The 9,943-nt window shown below is 39.6% G+C and overlaps 1 long non-coding RNA gene across 1 annotated transcript; it reads right to left on the bottom strand.

Annotated features, from left to right (window-relative positions):
- Window positions 1-1,091: 1,091 nt before the first annotated feature.
- Window positions 1,092-2,875, bottom strand: LOC144766883 (uncharacterized). Its single transcript, XR_013597968.1, has 5 exons — window positions 2,748-2,875; window positions 2,220-2,346; window positions 2,056-2,127; window positions 1,877-1,960; window positions 1,092-1,376 (listed from the first exon to the last, which is right to left on the bottom strand). It is a non-coding gene; the product is annotated as an uncharacterized LOC144766883 (long non-coding RNA).
- Between the last annotated feature and the right edge of the window lie 7,068 nt (window positions 2,876-9,943).

The raw sequence follows: 9,943 nt of genomic DNA, 5'->3' as shown, positions 1-9,943 counted from the left end.
TTATTGCCCATTGTGATATGCGAGGTGGATGCGGCCATATCACCTGAGGCAGTGTAGAAGAAGAGGGACGTGTGTTGGCGTGGTTATCCTATTTATATGTACGCAAAGTGGGCTGGTCTTGCGTACACCAGGCCAGCGTAGGGGTGTGAATAATCATTCCAGGGACCTGGGCGTTGTTCAGTTCCTGTCAGGTCAGGAAGTGTACTTATTTGTGTTTCTTTTGTAGTTTTAACCTCACATAGTGTGCAATTTACATTAGTGTAGCATGTGTTGGGAGGGCGTCAACTATCGTTAATGAGATGGTGTTTGAAAAGATTGAATGGTGAACATTACATGTCGTTGTCAAGGTTGTGGATATGCGCAGACACCCATGTCAATGGTGTGCAGTATTATTGAAAGTTTTGCTATTGCGAAGCGTACACATGTGAATGTTGTCGAATGGAGGGAGGATCTGCAGTGAGGTTACGTCATACTCAGTGATAACACTCATTACAGTCAAGGAATACATGTCAAATGTGAATCTGAAAGTCTCACATATGACACACTAGTATATTGGTAAAGTCTGTCAACAGAGTATACAGCAAAATAAATATACACATTGCTGTTTACTGTTAGTCACATGTGATCTAGGATTTGCACTCTGCCCTAGGCTCCTGATACTTCTTAGAGCCACAAAAACCCAGGCCGAAAGGGAGCACAATAATGTGCGCACACACACACACACACCAGGGGCATTGTGTAACACATATATGTTTTTTTGATGGAACGTTTGTGATGCATGACAATCACACGTGGAAGGCTACTGTACAGTTCATGAATATTGATCAAGATGATCGTTGCATGTTGTGTGTAGTGTAAGATATGTGAGTAAAATCAATTATCCCTTGGGGAAACTAATCAAGCATTTATCACGTGCTACATTCACACATTCACCTTTCACCCTGCAATTGTGTAGTGTATCCCAAATATGTCGGCGGATCCTCAATCTAAATCCCCCTACCATCCAAGTTTATAAAAGCGCTTGAACAATTCAATATTACAGTCTGTATATTTATTAGTATTACAATTTCATTAAAACCATAAAACCTTCACAATAGCAATATTATTGCATTTCTATACATAGTACAATTCAAATTAAAACCCAGAAAGAGACTTAAGTTCCGTGATGTTGTCGACAATCATCGGTATATCAATTTAAAGGAATCACATTCACAATGTCCAGAGTCCAATTGATCAATTCTGGGATTTGGTTCCTTGAATTTGATGTTATAACAAATGTGTCGACGCATTTCGGTGTATCATTTCATAAAAAACACCTTTCTCAAGACAACATTTCTTGTCTCTTTCGTACTCACAATATGGTTCAATAAGTTTATCTAAACAAAAAATATATAAAAAGATATAAATAAAAAACAACATAGCACATCAACAATTTAAAACTGTTCAGGCAATGCTTCTATTCCCTCATTTTCAAGCTCATGTTTATGAATGTAGGGCATTTTCTAACGTTCCTAGGCATTCTAAAACATTAACATAGTACATCTCCAAACGATACATAAAACCCATTCTTCAATCTGTTCCCAATCAGATCTGTGTGCAATTCATATCAATCGCTATTCTCCCATTCTTCATGGTTAAATAGCATCCTAATCACCATTATGTGTTGGTTCATTCTAACTACACATCAATGAAATCCCCAAGAACGTTCTACGTTTTCTTTCATGTGGATAGCTAAATGTTGTATGTTTGTTTCCTATGTCACCCCTGGACATTATCATGTCACTGTTCATAATTCTACCTAATCTGGGTGTGCCATGTGTGCCCTACCACACTTTCCCTTATACTTTCTTGCACACGCATCCCTTAATTCGCATACCTAAAATCACGAGACTTGTTATACGTCCAGTGTATCCATACCCGCTTCTGCAGTGTTTCTTACTTTCACACCCCGCAGTTGTTACTTTAAGGAAAATGAAACAAGCTTCTTTAATTACTGATGCTTCGATCATATTTCTATTAATAACTCAAACCTGAAAGGAAGTACTAAAAAATTACCTCGATAGGATTCCACCCCATAGGTCACTGGTTACAATCTCCAAATCAGGTGTTCGGTTTTCAGTGAATGTTCTAAAAAATATATGCACAAACAAGGCCATCTATAAGCTTTCCGTTCTTTGGATTGACCTAATCACTTTACAGGATTATGTTGAAATTCATACCTGCAAGGGGTGTTCTGCGTTCTATGATTTTTCCTCCCAATGTGGTTTAAGATTCGCTATTCCTCTCAGGGTTACTCCAAACTCCTTACAACGACCCCAAATGTCAGATCCCCATGTACGGTGGATCCTGTAGTAAAAGCATTTTTTATGTAAAGGTTAGTACGACGTACAGGGACTTGAATATCTTTTTGTAATCATCTGTAGCTACGGGGGTCATTCACATAATTCCATGACGCTTAGTGCAAACCAAAATCGACCCTCACGCAAAGACATGCTCTGTCCTCATTGTCGGGATAAGCCCTGCTTTTCTTGTCAATTTAGACAGGGGACGGGCAAGTGTTAACATTTTTTTGCTTACTGAGAGCGGTCTCTTCTGGGGCTATACTATTACCCATTCCCCGCCATTGTAAATGTTGCCCAATCCTTATTAAGGTGGCAATTCTTCTCTCGCGGTTCGAACCGTATGGGTTATACACCTTCCTATCCTGCCCGGGTGCTTCCCTCGATAATCTGGCCTCAATTAAATACCTGGTCAATCATGTCGCCGCTTGCTCCCTGTAGTCTGCAAAAGGATTTCTGCCGCTACGGGTTTGGAGATATTTATACTCGTAGCCTGGCTCGTTAGGCACAATTCAATGCCGGTGTGTTGTTTTTTTTCCCTTCCGGCTTGTCACGTGCCCAACGTTTTAGGCGTCGTCACGTCATAGCGTGTACTGTAAAGTCACTAAACAGTGCCGTAGTTGTGTAACATCTACAGCAATGTAGATTGAGAAGTCATTCTTATTTCCTAGTTTAACATATTCAGATAGGTCTACTTCTCAACAGTCCTAGTTCGATACATCTATTCGCAGCATTATTTATATATGGTAAAACGTGTTCCTTTGGGTACATATATATTGTATATTCTAATTTGCAATCAATCTTATTATCTTGTTTGTTCCGCTATCCTCAATGAGTCATCCTCACATCATGGTGTGCTACTCGTATATAACCCGTGAAGATTTGGACAATTACTCGAATTTCGTATATGCTATTTTTATATTAGACACCATGTTGTTGATGTTACCCTGTTATTCCAGATAATATTTTATATAAAAATACAAATTGTATTACTGTCCACATCTGGTACCAATGGATGCATAGGGCCCCTCACGCCCCTCATACCCGTGGTGTGCTGGCCAGACGACACATCCCAGGTAGATTACACCCATCGGAACCACATGTCACAAGTTAGTTTTCTTCTTACTATTTTATCCTGGGTACTACCAAGCACATTAATCATTCCTCTAATGGTCCTATCAATACCTAAGCTTTTTGGATTTCAAATATATAGATTTAGCAAATATTCTACTCTCACCCCAAGTATAGTAGATAGAATTTGTTGTGAGTCTTTTCGGGTTATCATAAAAAGCATCCTAGAGTGCAGTTAGGATGTTCCTGAAATCCTCTACCACTCCTCTTTGGAGTTGAGTCCTGTGCGTACGGTGTCCAAAATCGATATGTACCATTGCTCACGTTTTTTTTCTTTTCATGGTCATATCTCCACCTCGTTTACTTCCTGTCACTCTTTCAATTATGAACCATCTAATTTCATCAAACGTATGCCCATGTGCATTACAGTGTTCTAATAGGGGCGCATTGGGTTTATTATTTATGATGGCAGATTTGTGTTCTAACAGGCGGGTTTTAAACTCCCGACCTGTTTCACCAACGTAACCTCTTTTGCATGGGCATATTAACAAATATATCAGATTTTTAGTTCTACAGGATCTTTTGACAGTATCGTATGGTTATTGTATGTTAGACTCTTTTCTTCTATGCACAAACTGCATATACTGCCGTTGCCACATCTAAAATTTCCAACTACTTTCCTGCCAGTTAGATCTAATTGTTTTAATTTGCACGGCTCCCTATATGTCTGAACTAAATTCCTTTTCAGGTTGTTATTTCTGCGGAATGCAAACATGGGACGATTCAATTTAATCTGTTCGTTATCATTTAGTATTGCCCAGTTTGAGTTAATGATGTTTTTAACTTTATTACTCAGGCTAGAGAATTGACTTACGAACACAATCTTTTCAGGTTTCTTATTGTCATATTTTTGGCTTTCAAGTTGTTCAAACATACTGTCTCTATTGTAGAACCTTGCTTGCTTAAATGAATGATTGATAAGTTTCCTCGGATATCCCCTGTCTTTTAACTTGATTTTTAGATTTTCTGCATGCTTGTAAAAGTCAGGGAGAGATGAACAGTTCCTCCGGAGCAGGAGGAACTGTCCAAATGGTATATTGTCTTTTTGAGCTCGGGGGTGGTAACTGCTATAATGCAGTAATGTGTTCTTGTCTGTGGGTTTCGAATATAGTTCTACCTCGAGTTTGCCATTTACGTGTTTTATGTTCAAATCTAAAAAACTCACTACTTCGCTACTATAACTCGCTGTAAATTTTAGATTGGCATCTCCCATGTTTAACCATGCAAGGAAATCCTGTAGGACGTCCTCTGGTCCATTCCATAGGAACCAGATATCATCAATGAATCTGTGCCAATTTGACACATTTTCAAAGACTGGAGCTGCCTCATTAAAGATATGTATATCCTCGAATCTGCCTACGTATGAGCATGCCAGACTTGGGGCACACGTGGCCCCCATGCTGGTCCCCTTGTGTTGTAGGTATAGATCTTCCTTGAAAAGGAACAAATTTTCCTTTAGGACCAATCTAGCGCATTCAATTATGAAGCCTGTGTTGGCTCCATTGGATATACCAACATCCTCCAGGATCTGCTCAATCACGGCTATAGTGTCATCCTGGGGGATGTTGGTGTAAAGGGCCTCAATATCCAATGTTACAAGTAACTGTGAATGTGCATCAAAGTGTAATCCTTCCACTATTCTGATCATGTGTGTTGAATCCTTGACGTAAGACCTTTGTTTCTGTACTGCAGGTCTTAAAAAACTATCGATGCATTTGCTTGAGGGTTCTAAAGGGGACCCAATGCAACTTACAATCGGTCTAAGAGGGGGGTTGGTTGTACTCGTGTGAATTTTAGGAAGGCCATAAATGGCCGGGATTTTTGCTTCTGTTTGAGTTAAAAATCTAAGGGGCATATTATCAAGGGATTTATCTATGTTTTTTTGGCTTTAAAAGCCAAGAAAGCGGAGATAAAATTATCTTCCGATCAGCAACAGGATGCTACCACGCAAATTTGCATGTTAGCACCCTTTTTCTCTATGCTTCCCCTTGCATCTCTAATGAGATGCAAAGGGGGCATTCCAGAGAAAAATAATAGGAGAAATGTTGTTAAGCAACATTTCTCCTATTATCAAGGATATCGCTAACCCTGTTAGTGATAAAAAAAAGCAGCGCTAACCGCGGTTAGAGCTGCTTTTTTTACACCTGGTATTTTCCTGACTTAGCCATGATATCCTATGGAAGGTGGATATTATGGCTAAGTTTGTGAGTCCCTATCATCAAGCTAACGGCAAACTTCGAGAGATTATCGTTGGTTTTCCAGCGATAATCTCTCATTTGGCAGTTAGCGCGAGGATTTTTATCACTTCTGAGATAAGCGTTGCTGATAGCACGCTATATCAGTGATAAAAATCCACACTACCCGGCGATAATTATCCTAGCGCTAAGTGCGCTTAGCGGTAATTATCGCTGGGGCTTGATAATATGCCCCTAAATTGACTGTCTGTGATCCACTCATTATTTTTAGCAAAAGTCACAAGGGTTAGTATTTTATCTTTCAGGATTGACCACTGTCTCATGGGAACTTTAGAGTAATGTTCATCTACGTCTAAAAGTTGCAGGATTCTATGCTCGTAGTCCGGGGTGTCAAAAATGACCACCCCCCCACCCTTATCTGTGGGTTTGATTGTGATATTTAAATCATTCTTGAGGGTCAGCATGGCTTCCCTTTGTGCCCGGTTCATATTGTTCTGAGGGGGTGGTGGGTTATCCCAGATGTTCCTGATTTTAGCTTCAACGGTTTTTTTCAAAAATGTCCACATTTTTCCCTACCATATTCAGATTGGGTGTAAACACTGATTTTGGTTTTAATCCTGATATACTTTCTTCTGGATTGTAGTCTTTATTCTCAAAAAAATGCTTCAACCTGATTTTCCTAAAAAAGGATCTCAAATCTTTTTCTAAATTTAATTTATTTATATAGGATGTTGGTGCAAAGGTGAATCCCTTATCTAAGACTTCTATTTCTCTGTTATTTAATACTCGCTTCGAAAGATTGATGATAGGGAATTTCTTTACCGCCAATAGCGAGCATTCCTGGTCTCTAGGAATGCATCCTGTTGGGGGTTCCTCATGTATTGACCTCTCCCAAAGGTTCTGGTCTGTTTCCTCCCACCTCTGGGACGTTGGTGTGAAAACAAGGTCCCGCTAGGGAGGATGGTGCAGCTGATGATCCTGCACTATGGTAAACCTCTGGAAGTTTGAACCATGTTCCTGTCTATTGTCTGATTCCTCCTCACTGCTTGACCCTGATGTTTCAGAAAACGTTATGCGTTTCCTACCCCCTATCCAATATGTGGGTTTATGGAATGGTGGTCTTTCCCAATTGGAATCATTTCTGGGTTGTTGGTAATATTCTTTCCCCAGATATGGGTAGTTGTTTTCGATACTATACTTTTCAACATCCTTCCTGAGTTTTTTGATTTTTTTGTTCAGGAGGTATTCTCTATATCCTTCAACTTCCACCCCTAATTCTTCCAATTTTCTTTTGGCATCATCCAAGGCTGAGCTATTATTGTTGATCTCTGCCTCGAGTTTGTCTATCTCTTCTTTTTCTAAAATTAAGATGCCCTGAGCAGTTTCAATAATTAAAATAATCCAATCTCTACTGCACCTATTGGAGATGTACGACCAGGTTTCTAAGAATTTTCTGTTTTCCATGAATAAGCCTGGTTCATTCCTAACCTGCAATCCTATTGGAATCACACCTGATTTAACATATTCAATTAGGAATTCCGCATGCATCTCTGTCCGTATTAATTTTTTCTTTAAATTCAACAGTTTTCCCCATTTTTCATTATTTCCTGCCAATAGGGTCACTTTATCACCCTTTTTCGTGTTCATAATAATGATTTTGTTAAACTGTTCTTCACTGAATCCATAAGTTTTTATGGAATCCATTGTACCCTGTGGTCAGGATCGACTCTACTAGGGACTGAAGACTCACCAGAAGATATGTGTACACAGCTAAAAAACTTATCAAAAAAGCTCTCTAAGCAGATGAGGTGTCTGTCATCATACGCTGTAGAGAGAATGAGTAAAATGGGTGGGGTCATCCAACTTTTACAATGGGATATGTTATGAAGCAATCAAATGCTTTTTTTAAAGGTCACATTGCAATCGCACACCGAGCATGCAAGGAGGCCGCACCCGATGCAATTTTGACAAAAAATATATTTATCATTATATAAGCTTATTACAGTAAGAAATATATAAATCTTTATGAGTGTGACGTAACACAAGGACTGACAGCGTATACTTGTCGCATAAGCAATGCGCAGCGGGCGCGACCCCATACGTACGTGATGTAACGCGTGGCTTGGTACTGTGTACCCATTGGATACCAAAGTAGCAGCTGGGGTGACTTGATGCGTATATGATGTTACGCGGGATGCGGTGCCACGAAGTCAAAGGATTCGCGTGGCGATGGAGCTTAGTACGCTACCGGTATAGGAGTGCAGTTTTCTCCGAAAAGAGAACAAACCATATTTTTGGGGAAGATGTAAAACATTACATAATTTTTAAAGTAAAAGTATAATAGAGTAGCAAAATCTTTAAAAAAATATTTGAAAAATATAGGTTTTAGAAGCAATAAAATATGAAATTACAATTTAAAAAACCTGAGAAATTCACTGAAAAAACCATAGGTTTTAGGCACGTTATAGTTAGAAATGAGCATTTAAAATTTAAAAAAACCTTAGAAATTCACCAAAAAAAACATAGGTTTCAGGGACGTTATAGTTAGTTGAACATTTGACACTTAGAAAACAAGAGAAATTCGCCTGTTATAGTTAGTTAAGCTAACCATAACTTGTGAGCCCGCAATGCACTGCTGATGATGTCAAATATTCCATCACTCATGGCATGGTCAGTGACATCACTGATGACATCACTGATGACATCACAAATGACATCACTCAAAACATGGCTTGGTTCCTATATTTTGTCGCAGCTGTAATCTCTTCCCAGATACTGTCTTCCCAGTTTCTTTGGGCTATCTTGTGTTTTCTTATATTCATTTCTTTTTTCTCTAATCTCAATTGGGTTTTTGTGGGCACTAGTAAGCCTGCGTTTGGCCCATGTACATTCCTTGTCATACCAAGGATTAGATGACTGCGCCCCTGCCTTTGCAGTTCCCTTTTTTGTTTGGGGCTTAGTTAGGTTTACTTGTATTTCCTCTACCATTCTTTTGTGGATGTCTGATATATTAATAATTTCATGATCTTGTTCCAGGCAGGAACCGACCAAGACACTGAAAGTATTGTAAATACTAGTTAAAGGTTCAACTTGGTCTAAGACAGTGGGCCATCTGACTGACCATCAGTTGTTTTTTACCAGGGGCTGCCTTAATTCCAGTCCTGGGTCAAGTTCCAATGATTCATGCAGTGGGAAGTTTTTCCCACCCAAATCAAAGCATAGCGGGAGATGGTCGCTCTCCGATCTCTTATCGACCTTAAAATCCAATGCATATGCCCAGTGTGGTGTACTAATAAGTATCTAATCTATTTTTGAGTCAGAATTTCCTCTTATAAAAGTGTTTGCGCAAGCAAGATCTGACGAGAAGTGATAATTGCATGCTCTAAACCCTTTTTCAATGGTGAAGTGAAACGTTTGGAGGGCAGAGGTGGTACACCTCGCTGTGTTTTTTGTCTGGAGAAGGGGGATGCCTCTAAGTTGATCTTCTTCAGACACTACTTCAAGTCCTACCATTGGTTCATAACAGCAATTAAAGTCGCCTCCTATGATGGTAACATCTTTGTGATCTGTGGATCTCAAGACCTCCTTAAAATCTTCTAGAAATGTTGCTACTTTTGAGCATCCCCTGGGTCTCAGATAAATGTTAAAAAACTACAGCTGTGTGTCATTAGGAAATCTAAGTTTCAGACCCAAGATGTCCAGTGAGTCTGTAGCTACAGTTTCTATGTTAACATTCATGTTTTTACCCATATTATCAGTCCCCCCAATGCCTTTCCTTTTTTTAATTGTACTGCCTCTATGCTGAAGGTTCTGTACCCTAGTTTGTACTGCGATTTCTTGGCCCATGTCTCCTAGAACATACAGAGGTCGAACCCCTCTACATAGTTCTGCCAATCCGTTTCTTAATATTTTGCTTTAGCCCTGCTATGTTCCAAGAAATAATTTTTTAGTCGCTTAGGGATCGAATATGTGTGGGTGGTTGGGGTGTCACTGAGTGAGAGACAGGTATTACCTTCCTTAATTGGGCAAGTATTGTCTTCCCTGTCTGGGTATGTTACGTGGAGGGTGATAACAAGGCTTGGTTGGGGACTAAAAGAAAGATTAGGGTTAGCACAGTTTGTGTCCGGATCAAAGTGATCTCCCTTTGTTGTCCTGTTCCCCCTATATTCCCTTGCCAGTCAGTTCACTAGATCTAGGTTTGATGTCTCCTGGATTGCTTGGTGTAAGTTGGTACTAGCAGCTAACTCAGGAATGTTGTGCTTAATACAGGTCAAAGAG

This window comes from Lissotriton helveticus, chromosome 7 (assembly GCF_964261635.1).
Source record: "Lissotriton helveticus chromosome 7, aLisHel1.1, whole genome shotgun sequence".
NCBI lineage: Eukaryota > Metazoa > Chordata > Amphibia > Caudata > Salamandridae > Lissotriton > Lissotriton helveticus.
Note: the sequence above shows the minus strand (reverse complement) of the source record. Positions and strands in the feature narration are given on the sequence as shown.